Genomic DNA, 17,607 nt, shown 5'->3' on the forward strand with positions numbered 1-17,607 from the left:
TCAGACACGCTCTCCAGGCCCATCCTGGAATATCTCAGATCTACCACACACTTATTATCAACTCCCCTGGTTCATTTTACCATCTCAGAGTCCATTGGGAGAGCTGGGTGGGCCTGTGGCGGACGAAGACTGGCGAGACTCCCTGATTACCCCTCGCGAATTTACCACCTCCTCCAGATTGTGGCTTGTTCAGTCCTATTGCCTTTACTTTGTATCTCTCCTCCCAATTTGCTTATGCCTAGCGGGCTTGCGCCCCACCCGTGCATGCCCTCGATGCGGAATCGACCCAGCAGATTCTTACCTCATGATATGGTTGGGTGCGGTGATACTTCAGTACTGGACCAAGGTGACCCATGAACTGTTGGAGTTGCTGGGATGGGGAGTTCCCCGCTGTTGATTCTCCTTGGGGTGTTCGAGGGATCTGTGGATACGAGGGCCGAAAGGGCATTCTTGAGCACGGCTCTGCTGGTGGTGAAACGAGACATTGCGGCTCGATGGCTTTACCCCGGGCCTCCTACTCTGTCGAAGTGGAGCTGGGTCATAGATTGGTGTGCGCAGCAGGAGTGCGTGGTTTTTTAAGCCTGCGATTGCCCCCAGAAACATGGGTGGGTGAGGGGAAAGTGGCTGGGTCAACTTGCTATAATTGCCTATGAATCTGTACTTGTGGTAATTCTTCATGTGTACTGTGACAGACTTACAAGATGTTCCCGCCCTACGTGGAGACTATACATCATATTCTGTTGACTGCTGTGTGCGTGCCATGTGTTCATCCCGGCCGGCTTTGCTGGCCAGAAACTCAATAAAAAATTGGACTGTCCGACTTTTGGGCGGAGGCGCAGTGAATACAGCCTGAGAGAGTTGCGTGCCACTGACAGTAGAAAACATTTGCTTTTATACATGGTGCACCTCTATTTATTGGGCTTAGACCCCAAATAAGAGGCAAATCTAAAGACACCGTCTAATGATTTATTAAACTGCTTATTTCTAATGTTTCTCAAATACACCCAATTACAGACAGTGTCAATTCGTAACCTACATATGTAAATGTGGTCATGCTGGCAATTTGAACACCATAATTGTAAAATATTTGCTTAAATTAGACTTCATGTTTATTTGATCCATGGAAAAGGTAAACCAATTTAGAAGTTTTGGTAGACCAGTGGCTGTTTTGACCATCAATACAACGTTATTTGCATACATTAAAGCAGGGATCAGACGCGCACTTATCCTTTGCATTTCTGTACAATTATCTAGTAAAACTTTTTCAAGTCTGATGATATATAAGCTAAATAAGAAAGTTGCAAGGACACCTTGAAAGGGGCTGTATACTCTTCATTAGGCCAGTAATAGACATTAGCAGCTGCATTTGATACCATTCACTTAATAATATTTTTATTGGATCTGGCACTCCTAGTTACCTCATAATTTCTCACATTTTTGAATACTTCACATATTCAAATGCACTGCCAGGATTCATGAATCCTAGATATAGGAACCCATTATTGGTTCTAGTGTATTTACCAATGAATACATTTCGGTTGAGGCACTGCTTCACCTTACCCAGCTCTTTCCTGAACCCAAATAGTAAGTTGAAGGGAAACGAGTTTTTCTCCACCTATAGTTCTAGTTTTTCTAATAATATCCTCCCAAAAACTTTCACTGAAGAGTTCATCAGCGAAATCGGTTGATAGCATTTTGGGTCTAATTTACTTCCCTTTTCGAAAATGCGGACAATAACTGACTGCAACCAATTAAAAGAAAGTCACCAGCCCCTGCAGTCTTTAACACATTAGTTAGACTTGGTGCCCAAAGGGCGGTGTTGTTCTTTTAAAAGGCCATTGGTGCAGCATCTGGACCTTGAGCTTTTCCTGAACTACTCGTTTAAAGCATAAAAAACATCAGTCACTTCAAATGAAGTAAGATTAATTTACCACTTTACAGTCACTATGCCATGTTTATCTTCTAGAGACTTCTAGCCACAGATTGTTTTACCTTAGAATAATTCCCTGGTGTTTGACTGGATGTGGATATTTATTTGTGAGCAGTGCCTCTGTGCACCAGTCGGTGGAGTCATTCTGCTCCGTGTGGCATATTCGTCGTCCGTGCCGGAAGTAATGTCCGCGGTGCCTATAGAGGCATCCCCCCAGCGCACTGACATCAGTTCTTTTCTTTCTGTGCCAGTAAGCACTGAGCCGGAGAAGAGTTACCTCCAGTCACTTTTTGACTGGCCTTTTTTCAACCTTTTTGTTAAAGAATTTTTGACATTTTCTGCTGGAATGGCAGGGAGGTCTGCAAGGAAGGCTATTTTTAAACCCTGTGGCACATGTCACCAGCAAATGTAGGTGACAGACCCAAACCTCCTTCTGCCTCTGGTGCCTTCAAGCGTGATCATGACGCCAAAACCTCAGTTGACTGTTGTGTCATGCACCCCAAGGCCTTGAGGGAGCACTTCCTCCATCTCCTAGCCGCTCAACGTGCAACGTCCTCAATTCCATTCGAAAAGAAGGTCCAGGCATCGGTTGTGGAGCCACTCCAAACGCTCGTTGTTGCATTCGAAGTCATCAGAACGTTCAGGTAAGTCACACGAACATAAAAAGAACAAGAAGTCCAAGAGGTCTTCATCTTTGCCCCATCCATCGAAGTCATCCGACGAGATGAGAAAGTGTCGTCATTTGATGCCTGGTTCCGCGGTTGAGCCTGTGCCGTCTCTGTGCCTCCCTGAGTTTCCAGAAGTCAGAGCCACACCCGCCCAACTCTGAGAGTTTTATGAGGCCTTACACCACATATTTGGGGTCCCGTTCCCGCTAGAAAGCCTTCAGGCCCCACGGATTCGTGAGGAGCCCTTAATGGTCTTCGCTAGTGGATTTGCCCCCGGGACCATTTGGGCCCCTTAGATCCATGGACAGATCTAAACTGGCGCCGGTCGTGCCACCTCGACCTTCCCCAGTTCCAACCCTTCTGCCAACTTCCCTGTCAGCACCATCTCCATTCTCATCCCCAACTCCGACATGGAGCCGGATGGGCACCGGCTGACTCCGGCACTGATTGGAGCCATTCACTCCAGGCCAGAGCCTATACCCTATCCCTGTGAACTAGAACGTGGGGATGACTAGGACGTCCAGTACTAGAACCAAGAGCCTCTATAAGTGATTTGAACTCTGTGATTCATGACATTCACATATGTTATCTTGACCCAATAAAGAATTTATTTTAGGTAAAGGATTACTTGGTCTCACTTCTCCCTGGGAAAATTCTCTGTCTGGTTAGGTTGACTGGACATAGATATTGAGCCCCTCTCTTGTGTCCTTTTATTTTAACAGGAATGAGGTGCTTTACAACCCTTACAGGATGCAGTTCTGAGTGACACCTTACCAAAGCAGTAGTGAGGCAATGTCTCACCAACTAGACACATCTTAGACAGATTGCTGTTATTAAGTAGCTTGGTTTTTGAAATATTAGTAAGTGCTTCCATCTAGATATGTGCACCTGTTCACAAACATGCTGTGACACAGACACTGCGGCATTTAAGCATGAGGAAATGTCCAATGGGGATTCGGGTTTTCTTCTCACATCCTCTTTCTGTTGTATGTTCTTTTCTCTCCCGCCCACCCCCTTATTTGGGGGGAACATAAATTATGCACTCTAAATAGTGTTTGGAGCATGCAGCGGGCTATCTGGACAAATATTAGACCCTGTGGCGGTGTGTCTTCTCCATGTACACAAAAAAATCTTTTAATCCTGAGTAACAGTATTATACATGTGAACTTGGAATGATATTCTCTTATAGGATCTTAGATTTAGTAGTAAGGTTCTGATTTCACCTCGTCATTTGTTTCAAATAGATTTCCCCCATATTACTACCTTTGAAAGCTATTGCATTGTTATGTGGTCCTGAAAAATGTGGTTGGTTGATTCTTATGCCCATACCAAAACTTGCGTTGACCGTTTTTGGAAAAGTACCACAACACCTCAATGGATAAAAATTCAATCTGTTTCTCTGTTGTTGACAAAAACATATTTATTTGTGACACAATGGTCATGTCATAATTTATGGAAAGAATTGTTAAAATGTACTTGAAGACTCTTTAAAGATACTTGTTTGAGATTTAAAAAACATGAGATACTTTGAAAAAATAGAATTAACTTGGTTTTGTGTAAAAAACAAAAAAAGAAAAATACTGTATATGTAGCACAATTTTCTTTGGGTTACAGAATCAACAGCACTTGATAGGCATATGAAAAGTAATACACTTCTAGTGGGTGTCTCTTCCTTCATACTGTTATTTTCCCTCTCTCCCCAGACCTTTAAGTATTAATATAAAGTGGGGCAACTTTGTTTATCATCATAGATGAATGGGAGTGGCCATTGGAACCTGAAGAATACTAGCCCCTAGATCTCACAGAGAACACCTGGTGTGAGAATGTGGTGTATGCCAGTGGACTGGACATCTCCCCAGATACTGGCTTGGTCTCTCCGCCCACCATGGTAAGGAGGAGAGAGCCTCATTTGCTGTGGTGGTGAGTTCGGTTGCCGAGGTCCTGGACCTTCAGCTGCCCTCTGTGGCTGTCAGGATGAACGTCTTGACGGAGGTGCTTCAGCTGGGGGTCAACCCTTCTGAACCGCTTCTCCTATTTAATGAAGCCCTCATGGATATCCTTCTTGGTGCCTAGTCCAAGCCCTGCACTGGGGCTACTCTGAATAGGAAGATTTCCCACCACCATCACCCCACTCCAGGGGGCCCCAACTACCCGCTCTGCAGAGCTTAGTGGTCCAATCTCCACTTCCAGAGTAAATCCTGGTGTATTCCCTCCAACCTCACTGGCCAGGGAATCCAAAAGGCTGGATACCTTGGGAAAGAGGATGTTTTCTTCCGCCAACCTGGCGTCTGGCACTGGGGTTGGTGAACACCGTGTGCATTTTGGGCCGATACTCCCATTCGCTATGGGACTTGGTAGCGCAGGTGCTGCCTATGGTCTCGTAGGAAACCCGAGCCATACTCTTCCAAGCTATTGCTGACGAGAGGGATACAACTGCGTTCGCCATTTACTGTGGGCTGTACACAACCGACTCACTAGGCAGAGCGTTTTCATCATCGGTGGCCCCTAGGCGCCAAGTTTGGTTGAGAACCACTGGCTTTTTGGTGATTGTCCAGGAATTGCTCATGGACATGTCGTTTGATCGCTTTTGTCTCTTTGGAGACAAGCTACTCAGTTCTAGAACACTTCAAGGACAACAGAGCTATGGCCAGTACCTTAGGCTTTTCCATAGCTCCTCAACAACCCCTGTCCGCCTTACTCTCCTTTCATTGTGACCGAAGGGGCATCCACCTGATGCTGTCGGCCCAGTCACCACGGCACACAAGTTTCCCAGCCCCTGTGTGGCTGAGGACGCGGCACTCACTGACCTCGTGGGTCAAGTAGCCAGAGGTCAGTCCAGTCCACCACCCTCTCCCCGCCAGCTGCAGCGTCCAAGCCTCTTTATTTTGCCCTCTCACCATTATGGGCACCCAATGGAAGGCAGGATACGCCATCACCTTCACTACTGGAGGTTGGTAACATCTGACCACTGGGTTCCCCAGATTGTCTGAAGGTCCTTCACCCTCTCCTTCATGACTATCTGTCCACCCATGCCAGCCACTTGGGACAGGCTTATTGTGGACCATATCTCCTTACTTCGACCAGGAAGTGACAGCTTGTTGGCAAAATGAGCCATAGAGAGGGTGTTGGCATCAGAAGTAGGTTGTTGTTTATATTCTTGCTACTTTCTAGTGCCCAAGAGGGACAGAGGCCTTTGTCCTATTTCAGACCGGGGCCCACTCAATTTCTTACTGAAAAAGGTGAAATGCAGAATGCACACGCCGCCTCAAGTCCTGTCTTCCCAGACCTAGGAAACTGTAGCGAAGGACTGGGAGGCTGCATACTTCCACATTGCCATCCTACCTGCCCACAGGCATTACCTATGGTTCACGGAAGGCCAGGAGCACTTTCAGTTCATCGTGCTCCCCCTTGGGCTGACTAGTGCCCCTCAAGTGTTCACCAAGGTGGAGGTTGCAGCTCATCTGCGGAGATTAGGGGGCCATTCTTCCCCTTTCTCGACGACTGGCTGTTGAAGGCGGTCGTTGCCCACCTCCAGACTATGATGGACCTCCTGCACTGACTGGGTTTCACTATCAGCATGCCAACGTCGATCCTGACCTCTTCTTACCCGCTCCTTTTCATAAGAGTTGTTCAGGACACAGTGCAGATTTGGACTTATTCTCCCGAACAGCGAGTCCAGGATATTCAGGCCATGATACTGATGTTTCAGCCACTATCCTGGATTTCGATGAGGCTGACTGATGCTGCTGGGCCTCATGGCCTCCTGCATCCTACATGTGACATATGCGGTCTCTGCAGTGGGTCCTGAAGTTCCAATGGGTACAGCATCAGGAGAATCTCTCTGACATGGTCTCGCTGGGCACAGCAAAAGCCCTGCAGTGGTGTTTAACAAACTGTGATACGTTCAGCAACAGACCCCTCTCCCTTCCCCAACCAGCTTTGACAGTAGTGGCAGATTTAAAACTCCAGGGATGGGATGGCCATCTAGGAGAGGTGGAGATCAGTGGCCTCTGGTCTCCGGCAGAATCCCAACTCCACATCAACCTATTGAGCTCTGAACGATCCAACTAACATTGAAAACCTTTCTACCCTCCATCATGGGAACTACTGCATGTGGTCACGGACACCACTGCCATGTGGTACTGCAACAAACAGGGCGGGTTGGGGTCGTGGACTCTTTGTCAGGAAGCCCTGCGTCACTGGACATGGATGGAATGCCAGGGCATTTCCCTGTTAGCTCAACACCTGGCAGGATCTCTGAATGCCAGAGTGGATAACCTAAGCTGAAGTTGCCTACCGGATCATGAATAGCGTCTCCATCCGGAGGTGGTGCAAGGTCTTTTTCAGCAGTGGGGAGAGCCATGGTTAGATCTGTACACCACTGCTGAGAACGCACAATGTCATCAGTTTTGCGAGATGAAGTTTTCAAGGTGGCTCTCGCTTGGTGACGCTTTTCATCTCGAATGGAGTTCAAGTCTCCCGTATGCCTTTCCACCCATACCACTCCTGCCCAGAGTTCTCAAGAAGATCAGAATCGACCTGGCCCAAGTGATACTTGTGGCTCTAGATTGGACTCGGAGAGTCTAGTATCCCGAGCTGTTGAGCATGGCCATCGGTCCTCCGAACAGGCTGCCCCTACTGGAAGATCTTTTGTTGCAGGAGAGGGTTCTCCAGCCGAACGTGTCAACGCTCCCCCTTTATGCGTGGAAATTGAGTGGAGACCGTTGACAGCTTTTGACCCACTCCCGGAGTCTGTAATGTCCTCTTGGCAGCTCGCCATCCCTCCACCAAGACAGTATACGCTGGTCGGTTGGAGCATGTTTGTGGTATGGTGTATAGCCAAATAGGTTGAGCCTTTATATGCACTCCTTTCCTAAGTTCTTTTAATTCTTCTTACCCTGGCTTAGCAGGGCTCTGCATTGGGCATGTTAAAGGGCTATTTATCTATCATATCCACTTACCTGTGGCTACCAGATGAGCCTTCTCTCTTTAAATCTCCTATTGTAAATAGGTTCCTTAAAGGTTTGCAACACTTATTTCCTCCAGTTTACTGCTTTATGTCTCAATGGGACCTTAACTTGGTTCTTACTTTTCTCATGTGTGCTCCCTTAAAGCCACATCATACCTGCACTCCTAGGTTTCTTACCATCAAGACAGCATTTCTGGTGGCAATTACATCTGCTGGGAGGGTCAGTGCACTACAGGCGCTCCATACAGCTCATTCTTTGCAGATAAACTGGTTCTTTAGACCCGTGCAGTCACCCATTCCACGTTGGCCAATTCATCACCTTGCCTACTTTTTACGCTGTGGCCCATCACTCTAAGGAAGAGGAGAGACTCCACCGTCTGGACCCAAAATGAGTGGCGCTGTTCTTCCTTGATCGCTGAAAACCATTCCAGACGGACTAACAACTCTTCGTGGGATATATTGGAAACAAAAATGAAAAGGCTGTGCAGCAATGAACCATCTCCTGATGGATTGTGCTCTGCATTAAGGTCTGCTACACAATGGCGAAGAAGCAACCCCCAGAGGGTTTGCGTGCTCATTCCATCAGAGTCAAGGTTGCGGCCACTGGGTTAACACATGGAGTTTTGGTCCTAGACATCTGCCAGGCAGCAACATGGGCCTCACTGCACATGTTCACCAAGAACCACTCCCTGGGCAATCAGGTCCATCGGGATGGGCACTTTGCTTGTTCGGTCCTGCAGGACTTTCTAGTCCAAATCAAATTTGCAGACCCACCTCCAGAGAGAGACTGCTTGGGTATCCATGCTAAGGTAAGGAATCTGCGGCTATAAGTCTCTATGAGATGAACAAGTTACGTACCTTTGGTAATGCCTTATCTGGTAGAAACTCTATCTAGCCACAGATGTCTTACCCATCCTTCTCGCTCTGCGAACGAATTTACAGGTACAAGGCTACTCCCTTTTCAGGGCCTTAGTTCCACGCTCCAGTGGTCAGTGTTTTTCGTGGCTCCTTGCTCCTGGCGTGCAAAGTCGCCCAAAAAAACTGATGTCAGCGCGCTGGGATGCCACATACGAGCAAGCAGTGAACTGATCACGAAAAAGTTTCAGATCCAGTCTGATGCTTGGGAATATTTATAAGGTAAGGAATCTGCGGCTAGATAGAGTCTCTACCAGATAAGGCATTACCGAAGGTAAGTAACTTGTTCTTCTAGCCCTCTCCACTGAGAAAACCCTCCTCACCATTAATATTTTGTCATGAAGGCATTGCGTATTCCCTCCCCACTTAGAAAGTCAGTGTATCATCTTGTTTCTTAGTCCAAGCCACCTCTGATTGATTGGGTTGGAGAGGGGGGAACAGTCTACTTAAATTGAGCCTGGTACTTCTGTTTGGCATAAAACCACATTGGTCTGGATGTACTAGGGAGTGGATCACTATTCTGGGGCACAACGCGAGCACCATTGTCAGAACCTTCATCTCAAAATTCAGCAGCGAAATGAGTCTATATGACTCACATCTTGCAGGGGTTTTCCCATCTTTGGGTATCACCGTGATCAGCTCGCTCCGCTGATCTATCATTAAGACTCCCATCTGGCTAGCCTCCTGAAACATAGTGAGGAGGTGTGGGGACGTTTTGTCCAACAAACCTTCAAACAGTTCCGGTGGCAGACCATTTGGTCCTGCTGCTTTCACGGACTGCAGAGCCCATGCCACAATGCTAATTTCCTCCACCATCAGGTCCCCTTCCAGCCCATCTTTTTCTTCAGTGGTCAAGACTTGAATTTTAATATCTCTCAGAAAATCAACACAATCCTTCTTCAGTAAACCCAGAGGTGGAAGAATACAACCCCTCATAATAGGACGCAAATGCCTCCAAGATCTCGTGCCTCTTCACATGTCTCCTCCACCGGTGAGCCATTACCTCCAGGACCCATTGTCTTGAAGTTTCCCTTTTGTCCAGCCACGCCAGAAGTTTACTGGTCTTATCTTCCATATCAAAGAATTTGTTCTGGGTGGTCCTGGCCAAGGCTCTAGTCTCATCTTCTAAAGGACCCTTTATCTCTTTCTGACACAGGCGAAGGAGGTGGGTCACCTCCCTCCCCACCTGCCCTGGCTTCTAGCTCCTGAATCTCCTTCTCTAGCGCCGTGCCTTGCAGTGCCTTTTCCTCCTTGGAGACTCCTATCAAACTCTGAACATGTCCCCTAATCACTGCCTTGAATGCCTCCCACAAGACCACCACAGAATCCACCGAACCCACATTTTCGGTAAAGAAGTGGTTGGTACAGTCCTTCACACTTGTCTTAAAGTGTGGGTCTCAAATGCTGTAAAAACTGCAGAAGGCAAGATGGCGTCGCTGTGAGAGGACGCCGCTGCTGCTCCTGCCTTTGATGTCGATTTCTTCTGTCATATGTTGTCGTCTGCAGCCCGTTTAGGTTATTGAAATACCCCCGGAATGCCTGGGTGACCCTGGATGTCTTGATGAGAGAGTTGTGGATTTATGGTCACCTTTGAATGATCGGGCTGGAGACAGAGAGGGTGATGGAGATGGAGCTGAGCTGAGCTGAGCTGAGCTGAGAGAAAAGAACATCGGCGTTCTCCGTGCTGACCGGAGCTAATGAGAGCAGAGGAGCAGAGGAACAGAGGAATGGAGCAGAAGGCATTAACAGGTACACGAGTGAAAAGTGTGAAGATAGAGCTATAGATAGATAACTATTACTTTACCTGATTTTTTGAGCTCTGATTTCAAGAGGTCGCGGTGTGATCGCGGTGTGATAGCGGGGTGATCATGGTATGGCACGGGTGTGCGGTGGATTAAAGAGGCCTTACGGAGCTTGAATTGAATTTGAGCCTGAACATATACACTTCACCAGTGCCGGACTGTGCCGGACTGTGTTGCCAAAAGTTGCCTGTTTCAGACATTATAAACACCAATTAACCTCTTAACCGCTCGATGTGCCAAACACACTTTCTACCTTTCCTTGATTCACGTACCTTGTTTTTAGCCCGCTTTACCCGAGAAGTCGAAGCGCCGCTGAAGGTATCAACTCAATCGTATCAATCCTATCTATTTCCTCTGTTTCCACTGTCTCACCTCGAATTCACCTCGAATTACTTAAGGAGGCGACCAGGCTGGCTGACTGATCAAAAGTAAACAAAACTAACCAAAACAATCAAACCGTCAGAACGCCAATCGCTAATTGTTAAGTCATCAAGTTATCAAGCATGCAAAATTAACAAAATCAGCAAGTGATATAGCTCCGCTCCGCCTCATCTCTCTGGCATGTAAGCATGTAAGCACTCTTGTGGCTTAGAGGAGAGGAGAGAAGAGGCTCGAAAACAATTAAAAAAAAAAACGCGAGATAACACCTACGTTGTCTGTCTGTTGTTCAGTTGTTCTATCGGATCCAAGTCCAGGTCAACTCTACGGTTCTCCCGGTTCGCTTCCCGGCTTGTGCGCTCCGCTTGTCAGTCCGGTCTCCATTGGTCTCAGCTCGGCCCGGCCCGTTTCTGCGTCATACGTCATCTGTAAACTCTTAAGACAAGTAAAAATAATACACTTACTCTGATTCTGATTCTGACTTTGACGGCATTGTTGAGCAATAATCAAGCTCCATGTATCTCATCACAGCTGGTGAAACTAAAATAACCAAAATAAAGTTGGGAAAAAGCGGAAATAGGAGAATAAATAACGAAGCAATATGCCTGCAACCTCTCCGAGATTCTCCTAAGCCCGTGAGTGGTACCCCGAGTGAATTTATACTCAAAAACAAAACGGAAATAATTAATCCACTTGAGAGAAGCAAAGTCAATACTGTTCTGTCCCCATTACGAGTTATAAAAGCTACCGGCATCAATTTCTATCTTAGACCTGTTAATTCTAGAGTACTGCCAGCGGTTACCCTCAAAGCAATTTATTCTAAATCAGAGATTCAGACAACGGCAAATCTACCTAGCTCCTCGCCCGGATCTCTCTGCTCATCCTATCTCTCTCAAATAATTATAATAACTGCAAGAACAAGGAAAGTGAGCAAAGTGAGCAAAACAAATAAAGGGGCTGAAGAGGCAGCACATATCTCGTACCGCTCAACAGCAGCAACGATGGCCGGGAACAAATCGAAAACAGTAATGGCAAGTCAGATTGACTCATCAAACGCAGAAAACGACATCCACGAAGGGTCTGATGGACAAGGAGAGGCAAATATTAAAAGCGGAAAAGTTATCTTGTTAACTCCTGAGATTCTTGGTGTGGAAGAAGCTACTCAAAATCAAATCTACACTCAGACCTTAATTCACACAAAGGCTCAAACTAAAATTCAGGTCTCTGAAGACCAAGAGAAACATCGAAAACAAAATAATCAAGAGAAAACAAAGAGTCCAGATGATGGCGCAGGAAATACTAAGGAAACAACCAATATGCAAGGACCCTCGAAAATAAAAGAATCGCAAAGACGCCCCGAAACCAGGGGATATAAACCAACGGAAAGCAACGATGAAAGGAAAGAAATCAACTTAAGAGTCAGTAATAAAGATGGAAAAGAAGGAAAAGATAGAGCCCTCGAGTATGAACAAAAACTTCAGAAAGAAAGAGAAAAGCCAAAAAGAAAAGCTCTGGAAAGAGAAAAAGTAAAAAAGACGGAAAAGGAAGTAAATACGGAAATAGAACAAACGAGTAATGAGAATCTTGATCTCTTGGCAAAGAAAAAAAAAAGACTAGAAACGATTAAGAATTTAAAAATTGCAGCTAAAACCTCCGGGTATATACAAGACTCTCAACCAAGAATTACAAACATATTTAGTCCAGCGATTAAAGTCAAATCTCAGGTTTGTTCTCTCAATGATACAGCACCAACGCTTATGGATCAACAAGGTGCAAACCATGTAACACAGACTCAAGACCATCCCGAGCAGGACGCTCTGAGAAAAAAATTAAGCACAGATCCCCACATGGATGCCTATACAACGAAAAAATTAATGAAAGAAGGACCTGTCACAAGAGAAATCTCCGATGGATCTGAATCTGAGATATATGAGACAGGAGTATCTACCTCAAGTGAATCAAGCGAGGAGAGCGATACGAGTGACGACCCGAGTTTAGACGAACCTGTGGGTATAAGATCTTCTACTACAGATCTCGAGAAAAGAGATACCTCTATATATGACATTTCAACAACAAAAAAATCAGGAAAAAAAAGGAATAGACATAAAAGATATTCAAAATTAAACTACGATGAAACTACTGATCCTGGTAGTACTACCGAACAAATCATAGGTAGAACTAAATCAACACGAAAAAGTCTACACGGGAGATTAAACCCTGAATCCAAAAGACTCGAGAACTCTATAGCTATACGGGAAGATCCGGAGAAGACAAAACAAAGAGAGCCCTTACTTAGCGAAGTTCTTAATTCCATAAAAACTTTTCATCACGATGTTAAAAAAGATAGCCAAAGGAATCATATTGCCATCCAAAAGCTAGAAGGTGCTATCAACAAAGTGGGCAGCACATGTTTGGAGATCTCTGACAGAATGTGCTCAGTAGAAACCCGGGCAGAAAATCTGGAAACAGACGTGGATATACTACAAAAACAGATTAAAGAGCATGAAGGCTTAATTAAGGATCTAAGGATAAAATCAGAAGATCAAGAAAATCGAGCGAGAAGGAACAATCTCCGATTTCTTGGGATACCAGAGGGTTCAGAGGGAAACGACCCAAGAGGCTTTATGTGCAGTTTGTTGAAATCAGCATTCCCGGAGATAAGCTCCTGGGAAATAGACAGAGAAGTTTGTAGAGCACATCGCTTCCCTCTGTTTCTACCTAAACGCTCAGATAAACCATCGCAATATCCCAGGGCGTTCTTGGTTAATTTCGGAAACTATCTATTGCGGGATACTTTATTCGATCTGGCGAGACCCACGTCGACAAGAGAATATAAGGGCTTTAAGTTCTTTGCAAGGCCGGATTTCGCACATTCCACTGTGGAAAGACGATGGCGTATGCGCCAACTTTTCACTCCCTTGGAAAAACTGGGAGCTACCGTCTTCCTACAGAATCCGGCACGCTTAAAAGTTATCTATAAAGGCTCCACGAGAATTTTTGTAAGTGAAATCGAGGCGAAGGCATACCTCAAGGATCTGGGAGAGAGACGGAAGCAAAGCAATGATAACTGAAGTGACATACAATAGATAAGATACATTATCTGTTGTTACTCAAAATTGTTTATAAATGACACTAATATAAAAGTGACATATTATGAATATCGAAATAACTCATTAAATGAATGTGCTGATTATCTACTATCTACTATTAGTTAATATAGGGACGACAACCTAGATATTGTTACTGAATCAGGCAGGGGGCAAGCTTAGGCGTACGGATCACACGCCCATCCACAACTGGGTGAGTCAAAACCCAGGCTGCCTCATAGTTGGGGAAGGGGTGGGGGGTTAGCGGGTGGGACCTTGAGTGGTGCGGGGGAGTGTAGGGAACAAATAATTTAAAAAAATTTGGGTGGACTCAGTTGCAAATATGATAATAAAAATAGAAAAAGGGCTATTATAATTAAAGATGTTAGGACTTTTCTTATTTCCATGATAAGTAGACTTGGCTTGAAAATCAAATACAATGTAATATGGCGAAAATAAAACTGTGCTCATGGAATGTGGCGGGCTTAAATAAAAAAAAAAAAGGGATGAAATGTGGGGGTTAATAAGATCTAACTCATTAGATATAATATGTCTCCAGGAGACCCATATACCTTGGGCAGAGCGAGAAGCATTAAAAGCTCCAGGATATAACCTATTAGTCTGTACTAGTCAAACTACAAGGACAAGGGGGGTCGCAATTTTGGCAAGAACGATTTTGGGAGAGGCTACACGCAAACTGGCAGATCCTCTAGGTAGATGGGCGATTGTCGAACTCAAAAGTGGAATGACAATATGCTCTATCTATGCTTCTAATTACGACGATCCCGTAATGTTTAATGACCTTGAGATCGAACTATCAAGCTGGCCTCAGGAGCTGATTTTCTGTGGAGACTTTAACATTTCTCTCCCTGGAAAAAATACATTATCAACACAAAATCAACTATTATATGCTGGTTATAAGCCAAGGGTATTTAAAGCCGCCGTCCAATTAAAAGAGAGCCTAGGCCTTGTTGATTTATGGGACTTGAAGCAGGGGTTAGACCCTGGATATACATACTTTTCTCATCCCCATCAGAAATATGTTCGTATTGATTATATTTGGATATCAAAAACTCAGTCCAGTACTGCACAAATTAATAAACTACCAAAAACTATTTCGGATCATAATCCTCTTATACTCACTGTACATATAAGTAATATCCATAGACCTCGTGCAACTTGGTCTTTTGATAGGAAACTACTGGTAAACAACGATTATGTAGCGTATATGAAAAAGTGGGCACAAAGATTTATTGAAGATAATCGATACAGTACATCTAGAGGAATGGTGTGGGATTGCTTTAAGGCTGCAATACGGGGAGAGACAATTAGTTATGTAGCCAGAAAGAAAAAAGAGGAGGTCAGCTATAATGACCTACAGCTACGAAAATTAGCGGAACTAGAAGAGAAACATATTAAGCTTATTGTTCAAGGTATGGATGGTGGTCCTACTATAAGGGAAATGGCGATACTTAAAGCCGAGATTAATACCAAACTTACTCAAAAGCAGGCTGAGCTATTCCAATCACATAGAAATAAGATTTATGAAACAGGGGAGAAGGTAGGTAAGCAGCTAGCACTGCGAACTCGCCAGAGTCAATCTATTAATCTTATCGCATGTATCGAACAAGAAGGCCAAGAATATACAACACCAGAATCGATACTAGAGGTTTTCCAAAATTATTATGGTAACCTATACAAAAATGAGGACTCTTTGAATTTTTCCACAATTAAAGAAATTATATCTAGATGGGCAACTGAGCAGGAAACTGGACCAGCTATAGATAACATCACGAGGCTTGAATTAGACCAAGATATAACGCAAACTGAATTGGAAATTGCCCTAGCAGAACTCGCAATAGGAAAGGCAGCCGGGCCGGATAAAATACCCCTTGAGTTCTATAAAATTATGGGCAATAGTATAATGCCTCTATTACTTGACTTATTTATTGGGATTCAGATAAGCGGAATTCCACCTAGATCTTGGCAAGAAGCGAATATAGTAATCTTCTGTAAGAAAGACAAACCGACCCATCTCCCCTCCTCGTACCGACCCATCTCCCTTATAAATTCAGATTCGAAACTCTACTCTAAGATCCTGGCTAATCGGCTCAGGGGGGTCGTCGAGTGCTTGGTCTCCCCGTGGCAACATGGCTTTATCCCGGACAAAGGTACTACAGATCACACGCGACGTGTTATTACGCTGTTCGATGCCGCGAGTGCTACGGGAGACCCGGTATCGATGATCCTCCTAGACGCCGAAAAAGCCTTCGATAGGGTATCTTGGGCTTTTTTGTGGGCTATATTAGAACAAACAAATATTGGACCATGTCTTATGAAAGCTCTAAAGGCAATGTATGTCTTACCTAGAGCAAGGGTAGTGGCAATGGGACAAGAATCAGGATTCTTTAACATATCTCGTGGGACTAGGCAGGGGTGTCCATGCTCACCTATCCTTTTTGCCCTCTATATAAACCCTCTTATCCTGAAATTGCTAAAATCAGAAGCTATCAAATCGGTAATAATGGGCCAACATTATACAAAAATATTAGCTTATGCTGATGATATCGCAGTATTGACACCACAACCAACCAAGGCTATACTTGCAATAGAACATATTACTCAAATATTTGGTAAGATATCTGGCTACTCCTTAAATAGGGATAAAACGATGGTTATTTGTACCAATAACGTTAACTTTGCTGATCCTAGAAGGGTCGATTCTGCTGTCTATCTAGGAGTTCGAATAACTGCCAAAATAGATGAAATAATTAAGATAAATTATGAACCATTGTTACAAAAAGTAAAGAAAGATCTGAAAAGGATCGATGTACTACATTTATCGATCATAGGAAGGGGGAATTATCTTAAAATGAATATTCTGCCACTGATTCTCTATCTTTTTCGTGCAGTCCCTCTTTTAGTTGATGACACAATCTTAAGGGGCTTCGAATCCCATCTGGGAAAATTCATGTGGGGCTACGGGAAGATTAGGAGATCTATTAAAAAACTTTCCCTACCTATTATTAGAGGAGGATTAGCAATTCCGGATTTGAGATTATATCTATGGGCTGCACTTCTCCAACAGATGAAGCCATTATTTGAGATTAGACCAACTGGAAATGAAGGAGTCACAAATTATATACCCTCAATATTTGAACTATCTATTGGAGAAAAGGCCAATGGCTTGTTAATTAAACAGATTGAACCGTCCTATTTTAAGAAAGTGAAATTTAAGGTCATAAAAAACGCCTGGTCTTTATGGAGAAGAATTATGAGATACATGAAAATACCAAAATATAATAGATATGTTTCCCTATGGCATTCATCAATATTACCACCTCTTATCTATGACACTATCTCTAGACTCTGGGAAAATTTAGGAATATTGACGATAGGAGATTTTTTACTTACCCCCCATGGGCCTAGTTTTCAACAATTGCAATCTAAATTTTCAATTCCAATGAATAGTGTATTTAAATTCATACAAATAAATTCAATCTTAAATTTGAAAGCCGCTGATATATCTTTGGATACTATCGCCTTAATCGATTGCACGTTGAGATCTAAGACAAAGATTGGAAATTTATATGATTTATTAATAGAAAACAGACAAGACGATCTGGAATACACCGAAGTAGGATGGTCTCGGAAATTAAATAATCCTAATGTCGATATAGATTCATCTCTGACCTTATCGACCCAGTTGTTTATGGCATCCAATTTAAAGGCTCAACTTTATAAAACCATTTTTGACCTATACTTTACTCCGGCAAAGCTTCACTCTTGGGGGAAAAGGCCTACATCAGACTGTCCAAGATGTGACAGCACAGCAGCTAACTTAATACATATGTTATAC

The 17,607-nt window shown here is 44.3% G+C and overlaps 1 protein-coding gene across 7 annotated transcripts in view; it reads left to right on the forward strand.

The window, feature by feature from the left end:
• The window catches only part of PMS1 (PMS1 homolog 1, mismatch repair system component), a 903,709-nt gene that overhangs the window by 580,468 nt on the left and 305,634 nt on the right, over positions 1-17,607 (forward strand). The gene's annotated exons all lie outside the window — the stretch shown is intronic.

This window comes from Triturus cristatus, chromosome 3_2 (genome assembly GCF_964204655.1).
Source record: "Triturus cristatus chromosome 3_2, aTriCri1.1, whole genome shotgun sequence".
Lineage (NCBI taxonomy): Eukaryota > Metazoa > Chordata > Amphibia > Caudata > Salamandridae > Triturus > Triturus cristatus.